Source organism: Vicugna pacos, chromosome 3 (genome assembly GCF_048564905.1).
Source record: "Vicugna pacos chromosome 3, VicPac4, whole genome shotgun sequence".
NCBI classification, from domain to species: Eukaryota; Metazoa; Chordata; class Mammalia; order Artiodactyla; family Camelidae; genus Vicugna; species Vicugna pacos.
In genome coordinates, this window is record NC_132989.1 from 52,837,607 (window position 1) to 52,854,766 (window position 17,160).

The 17,160-nt window shown below is 35.6% G+C and overlaps 1 long non-coding RNA gene across 2 annotated transcripts; it reads right to left on the bottom strand.

Moving 5' to 3' along the window:
* Positions 1 to 14,993: 14,993 nt before the first annotated feature.
* LOC140695613 (uncharacterized) lies at positions 14,994 to 16,619 on the bottom strand. Of its 2 annotated transcripts, none has more exons than XR_012071295.1 (4): positions 16,491 to 16,619; positions 15,789 to 16,280; positions 15,288 to 15,434; positions 14,994 to 15,081 (listed from the first exon to the last, which is right to left on the bottom strand). It is a non-coding gene; the product is annotated as an uncharacterized lncRNA (long non-coding RNA). The 2 variants fall into 2 exon arrangements; XR_012071296.1 differs by having other exon boundaries at positions 16,236 to 16,280; positions 16,491 to 16,614.
* Positions 16,620 to 17,160: the final 541 nt, after the last annotated feature.

Genomic DNA, 17,160 nt, shown 5'->3' on the forward strand with positions numbered 1-17,160 from the left:
ATATCAAACCTGGACAAAAATACTAATTTTAACTCCAGTAAAAACAAAAGGTATTTGATTTCTTATGATAAAGAAAATGATTATTACAATAATTCTGAACATCTCTAAACTTTCTTAAATTTGTTACAGTATCAAATGTTATAAATACCCTACTCAGTACTGGTGAAAGATAATGAAAATCAGATATCTAATTTGCATGGGAGAGCTCGTTAGTCAATATTAACAAAATTAGTATTCCTAAATAAAGGCCTAATGACATGTGCTAAGCACAGTAATAATAATGGAAAGATACTGCTCAATTTTTATGGAATTTGAGAACAAAATTCCATCTGTAATTAATAATCTCATTTTATTCAATTGCGCTAATCAAGCTACACTTTAATATGGCATAAATTTAATTATGCCACAAGCACCCCCTGAGGCCTCTGCAGATTGCCTACGAATATAAAATGGTGCTAAAAAGAATATAGGAAAAAAACAAGATATTTAAAAAATATTTCTGTTCTATTTTAATGGGGAAAACATTGTTTTTTTACTGATGGCATTATGATATATTTATCTTTTCAATAAAATTGGGATTACTTTAAACAGATCTGTAGAGATTTGTCACTGGACACATCTCCAAAGTGAAAGATATGCTAAAATTATGGAAATGCATTATACTCACAGTATTTAGGTTAGAAGAAAACTTACTTTATAATTAAAGCTAATCCATCAACAGTTGCAGTCGAATTACCCCAATCATTTAAAAATTCAGCATTTTGCAGCTAAATGAATACCACAAATCTAAGGAAATATTTCTGTAATAGGATTTTCATCATCATAAATGGATGACCCAACTTTTCATATTGAAAGATGTATAGATGGTATTTAAACAATGGCATGGATGCGATTGCTTAGGAGAAAAACTGTAAGAAAAGAAAGTCCAGGACAGATGGTGGGGACAGTCATTCATAGGTGGAGTAGAGGATGGAGACTTATGGGGACTGAATGGTAGCCGAAAAATAGGGTAGAGATAGAAGAAACCCTTCATCCCCATCCGTTGGTAGAATGATGTAGTTCAGTGCTGAGGGGTGGAGTAATATGGGAATAGTCAAATGGCCACTGTACATCTAACAAATATAAGGATTGAGGGTGGTGGACCAGGGCACGACCAGGGAGAAGAAGGGAAAATATCAGACTGGATTGGCTTGAGGGGAAAGTAGGAGATAAAGAAGATTCAGTTTTTGAAAATAAGCCATATGCTTTATGATAATCATCTTGGTTCTTTCCTGAACAAGTCAAAAATAATAGGAATTAATCACTGGGCAATGAAATGTCTGAGATATGAAGGACAAACTGTCATTAAGTTCTAACACTACCACTAGCCTTCGGTTGCGATGTTATTTCTAGAAAATAGGAATAGAAAAGTGTCACACTTGTATAACTCATTAGTTAAAATTATGAAATATGCAGTTTGCTTACCTTCCTCATTAATTCAAATCAATATAATAGGTAGAAAGTAAACTTGGTCTGATTTAATGTAAAATACAACGAATACTCTCCCAAGCGTTTCACATTTGTTTGTTTTAACTTTTGCTAGCTCTATGTGCTAAGATAGATTCCCCAGACCTCCTTTCCATGTGCTTAAACTGTGTGTCCTAATAGAGTCATAGGTAGAAGAATTTTTTTGTGTATCTCCAAAGAAGGTACTGGGAGAAAAGATGAGAAGGGTGAAGATAAGAAACCAGCACAGGCTTTTATTGTTGCTCTTGTTTTACGGCAGTTGAGCTACACACATATATGAGATGCACTAAAACTGTAGATTTCTTCCTTCTCCAACAGAGTCTGGGCAAGTCCTTGAGGTAGTGAATCCTTGATTTACTAGAATAATAATGATAACAATAAAAATAACCACTAGCTAAGCATTTTGCAAATATTGTCTCACATAATCCTTACTCTAACAGAATTTGACTTCATATTTCAATGTTTACTGCAAACACTGTGGTAAATCTCGTGCCTCCCTCTTCTCTTCTGCCCCCTGTTTGGGCAGGTTGATACGAAAGCGAAGATGAGCCTTCTTCCTTAGGCACTTGTGGGAAGGTCAAGCCTCACGTGGGAACCTTCACTTCATCTCCATCTTGAATAAAAGCCCCAAGCCAGTTTCCTTTCTCTGCTCTCTCATATTGTTCTTGGACCTGCTTGGGAGCTGCCGTGACTTGCACAGGAAGAATCATTGTATGAGACATAAGTATTTTCATACTCTTTTGCTACGTATATGCCATGATGAATCTCAATATCAAAACTAGCAAAGGAAACCATAAGTAAAACAAAAAGACAACCTATGGAATGGGAAAAAATTTTTGCAAATGAAACCAACAAAGGCTTGATCTCCAGAATATATAAGCAGCTCATACGACTCAATAAGAAAAAAACAAACAACCCAATCCAAAAATGGGCAGAAGACCTAAATGAGCAATTCTCCAAGGAAGACATACAAATGATCAATAGGCACATGAAAAAATGCTCAATATCACTTATTATCAGAGAAATGCAAATCAAAACTACAATGAGGTATCACCTCACACCAGTCAGAATGGCCATCATTCAAAAATCCACAAATGACAAATGCTGGAGAGGCTGTGGAGAAAAAGGAACCCTCTTTCACTGCTGGTGGGAATGCAGTTTGGTGCAGCCACTGTGGAAAACAGTGTGGAGATTCCTCAAAAGACTAGGAATAGACTTACCATACGACCCAGGAATCCCACTCCTGGCCATATATCCAGAAGGAACCCTACTTCAGGGTGACACCTGCACCCCAATGTTCATAGCAGCCTTATTTACAATAGCCAAGACATGGAAACAGCCTAAATATCCATCAGCAGATAACTAGATAAAGAAGATGTGGTATATTTATACAATGGAATACTACTCAGCCATAAAAGCCAACAACATAACGCCATTTGCAGCAACATGGATGCTCCTCGAGAATGTCATTCTAAGTGAAATAAGCCAGAAAGAGAAAGAAAAATACCATATGAGATCGCTCATATGTGGAATCTAAAAAAAAAAAAAACAAACAAAGCATAAATACAAAACAGAAATAGACTCACAGACATAGAATATATTATAGAAATAATTAATTTCTAGTTTCTTAGCAAATTTGATGATTATAACACAGTGTTGTCTGTATTTACCATACTGCATATTAGATCTTTAGGGCTTGTTTACTACTCTTTACAACTTTGTTCCCTTAAACTGCTTCTGTCCTATCCCCCATTCCCTGGTAACCACTATTTTATCCTTTGTTTTTATGAACTGGCTTTTTTAGATTCCACTTACAATTATTACTGTCCAGTAGTTGTCCTTCTTTGTCTAATTTATCTCAGTCAGCATAATGTGCTCAAGTTCCATCCATGTTCTTGACAATGTATTTCTTTCTCATGGCTGAATAATATTCCATTATATGTAGATACTACATCTTTATCCATTCATCCTTTGCTAGGCACTTAGATTGTTTCCCTATTAATGCTGCAATAAACATGGGAGTGTATACATCTCTCTCATATCCTGTTTTCATGTCTTATGAGTATATACTAAGATGGGAATTGCTGGATCATATGGTAGTTCTGTTTTTAATTTTTTGAGGAATCTCCCTATTGTTTTCTGTAGTGGTGGAATTAATTGACATTCCCACCAGCAGTGTTTAAGGGTTGCCTTGTCTTCACATTCTCACCAACACTTGTTATCTCTTATCTTATTGTGATAGCCATTCTAACAGGTGTGAGGTAATATCTCCTTGTGGTTTTGATTTGCATTTCCCTGATGATTGGTGATGTTGAGTATCTTTTTCTGAACCTGTTGGTATTTGACTATATTCTTTGGGAAAATGTCTATTAGTTCCTCTGTTTGTTTCTTTGTTAATGAGTTGTATGAGCTCTTTATGTATTTGGATATTAATCTTTTATTCAATATATGGTTCACTGAATTTTTCTCTCCTTCTGTAGGTTGCCTTTTTATGTTGTTAATTGTTTATTTTTCTGTACAGAAGCTTTTATTTTTCGTGTAATCACATTTGTTGATTTTTGCTTTTGTTGTTTGGTGCCATATCCAAAAAATCATTGCCAAGAGCAGAGTCGAGTAGTTTCTTCTCTGTTTTCTACTTGGAGTCATGCTATTTAATTTTTGGTCTATTTAATTTTTGGTCTGTTTCAAGTTAAGTTCTTGTTAAGTAGTGTAAAAGAGGGGTCCAGTTTCACTGTTTTGCATCCAGTTTTCTCAACATCATTTGTTGTAGAGACTGTCCTCTTCCTATTGGGTGTTCTTGGTTTCCTTGTCATGTATTAGTCAGCTGTATATGTGGGTGTTTGGTCAATGCTTCTATTCTGTTCCTTTGGTCTACGTGTCTCTTTTAATGAGAGAATTACGCTGTTTTTATTACTGTCATTTTATAATATGGTTTGAAATCAGAAAGTGTAATATGTCTGGTTTTGTTCTTCTTCCTCAGGAATGCTTTGGCTATTTGGGTCTTTTGTGCTTCCAAACTAATTTTGAGATTATTTTTTTCTGTTTCTGTGAGGAATTCCATTGGAGTTTTGATAGGGATTGTGTTACATCTATAGATGGCCTTGGGAATTTTTAATATAAATATTAAAAACTTAAATATATTTAAACCCAAGATTTTGTATTTAAGAATGATTTTAAAACTGCAGACTCTATGGTGCATCCCTGTGCTATTAGTCAGTTTCACCATGGAAAAGAAAGCATAGAATGGGAAAAGTGAAAGCTGTGCTCTCCAGCAGCAAGAAGTGAGGTGGCTGAGTGCAGAAGCAGACTAGGCAGACCTTGGAATTTACTAGCATGATCATATGAACCTGGAGAGGAACTTACCAGAGTTGAAAGGAAAATAGCATAGCAACTCATAATTACATTAATACTAAGACTGGAAAGGAAATTCTCCCATAAGATTTGATAGTGGAAAATAAGAGAGCCAGTCCTTATCAATATTCATACACTATATAAATTAAATTCCTCAGATGAGGAATGCAGGAAAAGGAACTGATTTATGAGAAGAAATTAATAATTAATTCATGGACATTAAGGTTGAGATACCGATTCAGTATCTAAGTGGTAATAAAAGAGAGACAGATGAATATGGCAATATAAATAGAGGAGGTACTTCTGGTCTGGATATAGTCCTGAACCATTAGAGTATACATATTATTTATAACCTTCTGAAGGGAAGAAGTTGACTAGGGAATGAGATTAGATGAAAAGATTCAGTAAGACTGAACCTTAATTACTCAAAAATGTGAAAGAAGATAATCCAACTTGAGACCAAGAATCATTAACCTAAGAGGCAGGAAGAGAACAGAGATGGTCATCTGGAAACCTAGTGAAGAAAGTATTTTAAGAAGGAAGGTGTGATCAACAGTGCCAAAGATCCTAAGAAGCAGACTAAAATGATGACTTAGAATTGGCCATTGGGAGATAAGGAATAACACATCAGTCTGGGTAAGAAGACTCCTCAATGTGGTATTTGCTCACATTGTCAATATTTACATGAACACACACAGTTATAAATAATTTTAGTCTCTAAAATGAAAGGGCCCCATATGTATACATACAATATATAATATGTATGTAACATATACAGCTAGAAAAATAAAAACATCAAAATTGATACATAGAATTAAAACCTGTTGCAACTACTTAGATTATGCAGTGTTGTGACCAGTCTGATTATCTCTGTACTTTTGAATTAAATATTGCTTTGGAATATAGTAACACTTGTAGCCCATACTTTGAAGGAAATAAGGAAGCCATAAGCAAAATAATTTTATCAGGTGAACAGCTGTAATGAAGTTTCTTTTCCATTTTTCATGAGTAAACTCAGATATTAAAATTCAAATTTTTATTTTTTATTATAGTTAGTGGGCTTATGCATTGAATATATTCTGTCTTCACAGACTTCATAAATACCAAATTCTATTTTTTCTTTAGTTTTTTCCCAGCCATATTGAGATATAATTGACATATAACACTGTATAAGTTTACAGTGTACAACATGTTGATTTGATGTATTTATATACATTAGCTAACACCTCCATCCTGGCACATAACTAATGTTTCTTTTTTTGTGGTGAGAACATTTTAAGGTCTATTCTCTCATTAACATTCAAGTATATAATATAATATTATTAGCTATACTCATCACACTGTACATTAGCTCCCTAGGACTTAATCTTATTACTAGAAATGTATACTCTTGACTAGTATCTCCCATTTCATTAACCCTGTAGCCACCAGTAACCACCACTCTACTTCTCTGAATTTGGCTTTTTTAGATTCCAAGTATAAATGATACTATAGTGTTTATCTTTCTCTGTCTGACTTATTTCACTTAGTAGAATGCCCTCATGTTCCATCCAAGTTGGCACAAATGCCAAGATTTCCTCATTATTTTCTTCTCGTGGGTGAATTATATTCCATTGTGTGTGTGTGTGTGTGTTGTGTATGTGTATGTGTGTGTCTGTCTGTCTGTTTTATATATATATTTACCAACACTTAGGCTATGTCCATAACTAGGCTATTGTGAATAATGCTGTAATGACCATGAAAGCACAAATCCTGATTTCAATTCGTTTGAATATATGCCCAGAACTGGAATTGCTGGATCATATTGTAGTTCTATTTTTAATTTTTTCAGAAGCCTTCATCCTATTTTCCATAGTAGTGGTGCCAGTTTACATTCCTACCAAGAGTGCACAAGGATTCGCTTTTCTCCACACCTTTGCCAATATTTGTTACTGCCTGTCTTTTGGATGATAGCCATTCTGACAGGTGTGAGATGATCTCATTGTAGTTTTGATTTGCATTTCCTTATGGTTAGTGATGTCGAACACCTTTTTATATACCTATTGTCCATTTCTTTATCCTCTTTGGAAAATTGTTCAGTTCCTCTGCCCAGTTTTTAAACTGAGTTGTGTTTTTGTTTGTTTGTTTGTTTGCCATTGAGTTGAGTTCTTTATATATTTGGATATTAACCCCTTATCAGATACATGATTTTCAAAAATTCTTTTCTCTTTTGATTTTGTTTATTGTTTATTTTGCTATCCAGATACTTTTTGGTTTTAGTCCCACTTCCTAATGTTTGCTTTTGTTGCTTGTGATAAATACCAAATTCTTAATGTATAGATTGAAAAATGTGATAGTTAATAGACTTGAAACATGTAGTGATCAGTATTTGTGCTCTTTAATGTAAAAATAACAAAGGAAAGCACCATTATAGTGAAAATTTTTCTTTTTGATAATTCATTAAGTGCATATACTTTTAAATTTGTGGAAAAAACATTGTATTTTTTCTTTATCTTTTTCTAGATTAAGAGTTCTTTGAGGGCAAGAAAATATCTTAGGCAATGTCAAATGTTGAACTATTAAAGAGCAAGATAGTTAAAATAAAAAAAAAATCGTACATCCGCTACCCTGTAAAGTACAGTCTGAGGTTAATGTACAGGAAGATAACTTGGAAATTCTCATATAATCAACACCTACCACAAAGATTAAGGCTGAAATGTAAGGCCTTCTCAACAAATGCCTCAGTCTGTCCTATAGGGAGTTCTAGAGTTGAGATGGACTCTTCAAATTTATTCTTCATTTAGGTACGGGATCTGGGTCTTTATACCCAACATTGACAAGATCTGAGATACAGGTTCCCCTTAGGAATGGGGAATGACCTTGGATGAAGCAGCTTTCTACAGCTAAGGAAAAGTCCGAGAAAGGGATTCAGCTAAGAGCTGCAGACCACCAAAACGCCCAGAAGCCAGGAGAATGAGTGCTTCTCTGCTGAAAAGGGTACCTGGGTGGCTCATCATGACATCAACTACAGCCCATCTCTTAAGGCACCTAGATATACTTGTTTCATATAATGTAATGGTGATTGCTTCTTCAGATTCTGCTGTGCCTTGTTTTCTGGGATGAAGTTATAAGAGAAATGTTAGTTTACAGTGCCTGACTCTGCAGCTCATCTTGATGGCATAATGGGATGTCATCAGCATCTCCTCTCCCATCCATTCTAGTTTCTCCATGTAATCAACTAGCACCTATGCTGGTTAAGGTGGCAGAGAACTTCATCCTTCTCTGGCAGGGTGGGAGGGGATTACTCTATTTTCCCATTCAAAGTTAAAATTGGTCAAGGGTGTACCAAATGACAACAAGGTAGATCAGCTGGCTTTCCAACTTACTCTTCTCTACCTGCTCCACTATGTGATAGAAGCCTTACCCTCTCCTGATAATCAGGGCCAGTTTACCCCTGCCAGGATGGAGTCTCTCCCTGCCTGATGGACTCTAGTCATGAGAAGTACAATGTGACTGAGAGGTTACAATATCTGGAGGTTTAGTGGGAATATTGATTGCTGTGCTGCTTTTTTTTTTGGTATATATATATTTTTATTGAAATATAGTCAGTTTACAATATTGTGTCAGTTTCTGGTGTACAGCATAATGCTTCAGTCATACATGAACATAAGTATATTTATTTTCATATATTTTTTCACCATAAGTTACTGCAAGATATTGAATATAGTTTCCTGTGCTATACAGTATGAACTTGTTTATCTATTTTATATATAGTGGTTAGTACCTGCAAAACTTGAACTCCCAGTTATCCTTCCCACCCTCTTCCCACCCCTGGTAACCATAAGTTTGCTTTCAATGTCTGTGAGTCTGTTTCTGTTTTGAAAATAAGTTTGTGTCTTTTTTCTTTTTGATTCCACATGTAAGTGATATCATATGGTATTTTTCTTTCTCTTTCTGGCTTACTTCACTTAGAATGACAATATCCAGGTCCATCCTTGTTGTTGCAAATGACATTATTTCATTCTTTTTTATGGCTGATAGTATTCCATTGTCTTAATATACCACAGCTCCTTTATCCAGTCATCTGTTGATGGACATTCAGGTTGTTTCCATGTCTTGGCTATTGTAAATAGTGCTGCTGTGAACATTGGGGTGTATGTATCTTTCTGAACTAAGGCCCCCTGTGGATATATACCCAGCAATGGGATTGCTGGATCATATGGTAAGTCTGTTTTTAGACTTAAAAGGAGGAATCTCCATACTGTTTTCAATAATGGCTGCACCAAATTACATTCTGACCGATAGTGTAGCACAGTTCCCTTTTCTCCACACCCTCTCCGGCGTTTTTTGTTTGTGGATTTTTGAATGATGGCCATTCTGACTGGTGTGAGATGATACTTCATTTTGGTTTGATTTGCATTTCTCTGGTAATTAGCGATATTGAGCATTTTTCATGTGCCTATTGGCCATTTGTATGTCTTCACTGGAGAATTGCTTGTCTAGGTCTGCCCATTTTTGGATTAGGTTGTTTGTTTTTTTCTTAAGTTGTATAGGCTGTTTATATATTCTGGAGATTAAGCCCTTGTCAGTCTCATCTTTTGCAAATATTTCTCCCATACTGTATGTTGTCTTTTTGTTTTGCTTATGTTTTCTTTTGTTGTGCAAAAGCTTATAAGTTTAATTAAGTCCCATTTGTGTATATTTGCTTTTATTTCTTGCCTGGGTAGACTGCCCTAAGAGGACATTGCTGAGATTTATGTCAGAGAATGTTTTGCCTATATTTTCTTCTAAGAGGTTTATAGTGTCTTATCTTATGTTTAAGTCTTTAAGCCATTTTGAGTATATTTTGTGTATGGTGTGAAGGAGTTTCTAACTTCATTGATTTACATGCAGCTGTCCAGTTATCCCAACACCATTTGCTGAAGAGTCTGTCTTTACTCCATTTTATGTTCTTGCCTCCTTTGTCAAAGATTAATTGACCAAAAGTTTATGGGTTTATTTCTGGGCTCTCTATTCTGTTCCTTTGATCCATATGTCTGTTTTTTGTACTAATACCATGCTGTTTTGATTATTTTAGCTCTGTGGTGTTGTCTGAAGTCTGGGAGGGTTATTCCTCCAGCTTCATTCTTTTTCTTAAGTACTACATTGGCAATTCTGGGTCTTTTGTGATGCAATATAAATTTTAGGATTATTGAATATTGGTTTGCTTCTTGATTTAGTATACCTCCTCCGGGGCACAGGACCATTAAACCCAAAGAGCCCAGATTTGCAGAGATAGAAAGCACACATTTCCTAAGTATGTTATAGAAGTCAAGGTAAACAGAGCCACTGTTAATTTCACTTCTTGATTTCTCAAACTAATATAATTTACTAATTGGAGACACCTCACAACATAATGGCAATTGTTTTGTGGCATGTGGAAGGATTACTCCTCATCATCACAGGGAACCATCTTCAAGATGACACTTGAATTGTGTATTCATTGGGCCATTCCATTTCTCTATCAAGCTTGCAGCTTCGGGATGTCATGATACGCAGCAGGACTAGTGGATCCTATAGGAATGTGCTCATTACTGCCACATAGCCTTTGATATTTTGTTTGTCCCTCGGCCTGATACAGTATCAGCAGATCAGACACTCTGTAATTATTTAGATAGTCTTTTTACCCTAATACATAACAAGCAGAAAAAGAAGCCCCATATGAGAATATAGGTTTATTCTAGTAATGACAAAATGCTTTCCTTTTCATGATATAGGAGTCCAGTGTAATTAACTTGACACCAGATGGCTTGTTAGTTTCTTCAGTAAGTGGTGCTATATCAGGGACTGAGGGTTAGTCCCTGCTGCTGTGAGATCAGGCAGTTAACAGAAGCAATGGCTACACAGCCTCCATCCTTGCCAGGGTAGCAGTTGTGACAATACTGGAGTGGACATGAAAGTGACTGGGTTGACATCAACTGTCTGGGTGATCTTGTGTACTTTGTTGTTAGTGCTTTCTCTAATGAATACTTTTTAAGTGGGTGTTAACCTGCAGTAAGAACGTTTTCATACTTACTGCCATTCCCATCGGTCCTTGAACGTGCCTTCTTCTCAGATCTTCATGTCTCTAATCGTCCACCCCTTCTCCCTCTAGACTTCTCTCTCACTAGCCAAACTGGCCGCCATTTGTTTGTTAGGGCTGCTGTGATACCACAGACTGAGTGGCTTATACAACAGAAGTTTATTTCCTCTCTGTTCTAACGGTCCAAATCAAGGTGTTGTTCGGTTTAGCTTCTCCTGAGGCCTCTTTCCTTCTTACTGTGTCCTTACATGACCTTTCCTGTGTGTGCCCGTCTCTGATGTCCCTTCCTCTTCATATAAGGATGCAAGTCATACTGGATTAGGACCCAACTTTGAGGGCCTCATTTTAAGTTAATGACATTTTTGAAGACTTTACCTACAAATATGGTAACATTCCAAAGTACTGGGGGTTGGAAATTCAACAAGTGCATTTCGAGGGGACATAATTCAGCCCATAACACCAGTGTCTGTGAGATTAAATACAGGTTAACCACAGGCTACTCTTCTATCCACTCAAAGTGAATAAGTAGGTACAAAATGCAGAGTTCTTTCCATCAGGACATTTATTCACCAGTCTCTTTTAAGCCACCCTTAAAGGGTGCCATAGCACAGCCATTAACCAATTTCAGTTTGCACCCACAGGTTTTTACAAGTCATCTTGAACCAAAACTTGAACCTACCTTAAACCAAACTTGAACTTCACCATCCTCTATCAGCTGTCCATATGGCATGCTTGTGGTCATAGGTGTGAACTGAAAAAGAGGCTGTGACAAAACACTTGTGGATGATTGGGAATCTGGGCCAACTGTACATGCAGCTTGCATTTACTTTCTGGCTTTGCTTGTTCCTGATCCCAGATAAGTGAGCTGTCTCAAGATGCGTTGCTGTCGGGTCCACCCCGACTTAGAATTTGGTGGGTCTGCACCACCTGGCTCATGATGAGCCGTCACAGCCACAGAGTCACTTGATGTTCCATGGTCAGAGAATTATCCTAACAAGTTCATTCAAAGTCATTGGTCTGTCATACTGCTCTTAGCCAAGGCAGTTTTCTGTTTTCTTGTGCTGCCTCATGCTTGTAGCTCTTCCTTTAAACACACCCATCACTTGAACACGTCTGCTTCCTTGGTGTTAATTCCCCTTTTAAAACATGCCAGAAGAGGCCATGACTTGTTTCCTTTTGCTTTAATCTAGAAATGATTTATGATATGATTCAAACTCCTTCAAAGACAAAGGTAATGATATGTTTTCCTAAGGTTACTTTCCAATGTGTTGAGTCACACCTGTCACGATTTTGTTTTATGATTGATTTACTAGTCATTATGAGAAAATGTTAAGGATCCTCTTGTATTATTAAGTCACAAATAAACTGCATAACTTTTAGCATGATTGCAAGGCTAAATCAGCCTCGGGTTGATTCATTAGACTTTGAAGCTAAGAATCTTATGTGAGGAAATAAACTGAACAGCTGCTTGGTGTTGACTTACAACCGTGTAAGAAGCTGAATAGTTGTTGGCCTTTGAGATTAGCATTTAATCTTCAGCAAGGAATTTCAATGCATGTATCTTCTTGGGAGAAGTCCACAGCTGTGAAACATGAAAGGTAGAGTACCTCCCATGGATAAATAATTCTGATAAGAAGATTTTTCTCCTACTTGAGACTTTTAGGATTTGAATGTATTTACCTGATCATGCTGCACCCGGGTGCCTCAATCAGGGAAATGAAAGCAGAGCTCACTTATGGCAGAGGGCTAGATAAAAATTGCCAGCAGCAAAAAGATCTCTTGGAATTGAGTTATCAAGGAAATACTCTTAAATAAAGCAAAGTGTGGTTCATAATGGAATAAGTCATCTTCACTCTTTTAGTAAAGAGTGACTGGTCATGGAGGATGAATGAGCTCTCAGCCTAACCAGTGGTAGCTACTCCCTGGACCCTCATAACCAGTTGGTAGTGCCTGCATACCGTCTAGCCATATGTCCTGGTACCTTTAAGAGTTTTGTATCTAATTAAAAAAAGAAAACTAGGATAAATATACTAGGATAAAATTAGATGGAAGGAAGAAAGAGATACCTTAGATTTGGAGAATGAGGTTCCCAATTTTGGTGACCTGATTTCAAAAGCATTAAGTTGAGAAAGTTAGAATCAAGTTAATACCATTACAGAACACACATTTCCATCCCTGTAAAGATATACTTATTCTCACATTGCAATTTCCTTTTGGAAACAATAGCTACAAAGGGACATGATTTTTACTGTCCACCCTTTCTTATCTAAGTTTAGAGTTCTCCTACAGTTGGCAAGGAGAAAAGGTGAAGGGAAGGGAGCAGGTGCAGCCCTGTGGACACATGGAACATAGGCCAGTTCACACTGAAACAGAGCCACAGGAAACTACTGGTGGACACTGACTCTGATGTTTCAACAAAGAAAGGAAAACAGACACAGTATATGTCTTTAGCAAAACCTACTGATTTTGCTTTCATTTTTTGTGTATAATGTAATCCTGGAAATATATTTAATATGCAAAATTCAGCTGATTGGTTTATGCATGAAGAGAAACTGTTACAAAAATCTTTAAAAACGTGTAATTTTAAGTTTCACTTTCTCTGATGGACATAATAGTTGATAACATATTTCTAGGGTTTAAGTGTATATTATTTAATTTTGTTCTTTTTACTTACAATTGTATACACTTGTAATAGACATCTAATGTGTATTCAGTGATTTGATAGCATTAGCGGGTCTTACTGCTGCCAGTATTCCCTTAATTATGCTAAGTATATGAGACATGCACTAAACTATTTTTGTCACTGTAACTTTTATAACATTTTATACAATAATGGATGGAATTTAAACATTTTTAATCTTCATATAAATTTTTATCATATAGAAAGGAGGCCATGATCATGATAAAAAAAAACCAAAAACCTATGACCTAGCAAAGTATCACATATGACAGCTAGAAGTATTTGCTGATCAGCTGAAATAGAGATGTCTGAATTCATCTGGTGGACTGATGTCTTCAGTGTATAATGAAGAGAAGGAGGAGTTTTCAAAAGATGATAAAAGTAAACCTAAGTAACAATGGAAATTTCTAGCTTATTTTCTTAGGGGAGAATTCAAAGAGTAAGGAAAAGAAAAAGAAATGAACTAAATAACATCCAAGTATAGATATCTATAAGTAAACATCTCCTATATAAAAAGGGACATTAAATTATATGCACATATTTGATGAATATTTATTGTAGGAAACAAGAAATTTGAAACATACTACAACGTATTTGCACATTTTCAAGAATTTTTTTTAATGGATTTAGACTGAAATAAAAGCGACCTGGAAGAGTTAATTCAGAAATTATTAATAGTTATGCCAATAATTATTATGCCAATACAATGCCACTGGGAAAGTTTAAACATGATTTTAAACAGTAAAAACTAGACTGTGTTTTGCAAAACAAATTTTGTAAAGTTTGAGAGCAACAAGAATAGTTTATAAAAGGAAAGAACATCTCAAAGAAATAAGAGCATGTTATGTTTAAATCAATGACTATAACAAACCAATCAACTACAACAAAAACGGAAGAGAGAGAAGTCAGTACATTCTAAGGATGGAAAAAGAAACCCACAGCATGGATGACTGGCATTCCTGAAAAAGAGCACATAATATAGTGAACAAAAATATTACTGAATAATAGTCTTTAAAAAAAGAAAATAAAACCTCATTAAAAAAAATTACTAAAAAGCATCCAACTCCCATGAAGTCGACGTCGAATTTAAATTTAATCGATGATGAAGTCTACAGAAACCCAGTAAACTTAAAATAATTCAACTTTTTTCCTACATTTGCTCCAAAAATTTGAACACATGAAGGCAGTGAACATGTAAAGTTTTAACTTGTAAATTCTATACCTATCCATATTAGGTTTTTATTTATATTTACAATAGAAATAAATTCTCAGGTATCTACATGAACATAAAACTTATATAATACATGAATACATTTTTCCTGTAAAAAGTGGAACACATAAACTGGTACACCGTAAGATGTTAAAAGGAGAATAATGTCTACATACTAATGTCGACTGAAAAAAAAATGCACAACGTGAAAGCTGAGAATTATGTTTTATTTGGTAGACTTGCTGAGGACTGAAGCCCAGAAGACAGCCTCTTGTAGAGCTCTGAGGGACTGCTCTGAAGAGGTAAGGGAGGAGCCAGGATACATAGAGTTTTTGCAAAAAAACAAACAAAATTAACAACAACAACAACAACAACAACAAAAACCCAGATAGAACATGAAAACATTACTGTTAAGAAAAACCCAGCATCTCAAGTTAATGAATTTAGTGCAGATGCAAGAGTCTGGGCTTACTGAAATCACCTCTTTTATATGTAAGTACCTTAACTATCTAGAACCAGAATACTGCTTTTCTCCATCCTGAACCCCCTCAGTGTGTGTAGCTGGGGGTGGCTGCAATGCTGACGGCTTGATGGCCACAGCATCCTTTGTTTACTGGTATGGCAGGACATTCTTCGCCCACACTAACCTATATGGTTATAAGACAGAATAAAATACTATTTTTAAAATATAGAAACATAATATAAAAACTATCAATTCAAATCTAAAATATGTGTTAGCAGTTTCAGTTTAGAAACTATGATAAACAACAGCAAAAAAAACTTAGAGATAAAAAATCAAGACTTGTTGAGGAACAAAAAGGTCACTGATAACAATAAAAATAGTGAAATAGGCTGGTTCCCAGAAGGCTCCCCCAAATCAGCCAAAAACAAAAATAGCATTAGAAACATCATTCTCTTAGTGGTTAAGAGCATAACCTCTACCATTTACTAACAATATAATCTTGGATTAGTCACTTGGTAAACTGATGAAAAATACATACCTTGGAATAATGCACACTGTGATACAGATCTAAGCGATTTAGGGCAGAGGCAGCTACAATGTGCTTTTGAATGAGGAAAAGTAATTTAAAGAGCAGTAACTTTGCTATGAATATACTTATATAGAAATAAATTTGTGTGATATTTGAATGAGCTAGAGGAAAGTAACAACATTTCATTCAAAAGCAAGTTTTCTTGCAGACTACATTAGATGGAAGAGAAGATGGGGAATGTCAGTAATATTGACAAACTATACAAAGGAAAACATCTTTAGATTATTATCTTTAATCATGAAAATGACTTTCTTCTGCTGAACGAGTAATTTTGAAGCTACATTAAAAAATTTAGCTCTTTGATAGTAGTATTTATAATGCCAGTTAGATTTAAAGGAAGGTTTCCCATTTAAAGGAGTGTTCTCTAGGAAGCAAGGTGTGTTTGTTAGAGGATACCTGATAGCAACTCCTACGCTGTTCTTGGCTTTCCAGATGTGGGTCCTTAAAGAAAAAGCAAAGGAAAAATGTTACAAAGAGCAAACACTGCTGGAAGGCAATGAAAAAGCAAAGAAACCACATTTGACATCAAGAAGATACATGGGAGACTTTGCTGATGGGCTAAGGAGATAGTCATAGAAAACAGAAGGATGTACAGCCAAGCTGTACTTATCTTAGTGTTTCAATGAAAATAATTTAAACCTGATGACATACAAACAGAGGTCGACAGTTGTGTTTCAGTGTGCAAAACAAATACCATCAGAGGTAAAGTGCTGTGGTTTAAACAAAGGGTAGACATGCCTCCTGGCTCTGCCTCAGGCTCGTGAGTTCTCAGCTCAGTTGCCATAGGCAACTCCATCAACAGTCTAAGAACCTAGCTTTAAAAATAGAAGTTCCAAGAAAGACCTTTATCTCACCACCAGGACAGAATATCAAGAGGTAAATGAAGTTCTGGTTTAAACAATACACACACAAAAAAACCCTGGATTATCATATTAAGTGAAGTAAATCAGAGAAAAGAAATATCACATGATACCATTTATATGTGGATCTAAAAACAATTGGTACAAATGAACTTATTTACAAATCAGGAATAGACTCACAGACATAGAAAACAAACTATGGTTACCAAAGTGGGGAAAAGGAGGCAGGGGAGGGATAAATTAGAATTTGAGGATTAACATATATGCACTATTATATATAAAATAATAAACAACAAGGACCTACTGTATAGCAATAGAACAGGGAACTATATTCAATATCTTATAATAATCTATAATGGAAAAGAATCTGAAAAAGAATATACATATATATGGGTGTGTATATGTATATGACTGAATCGCTTTACTGTACACCTGAAACTAACACAACATTGTAAATCAGC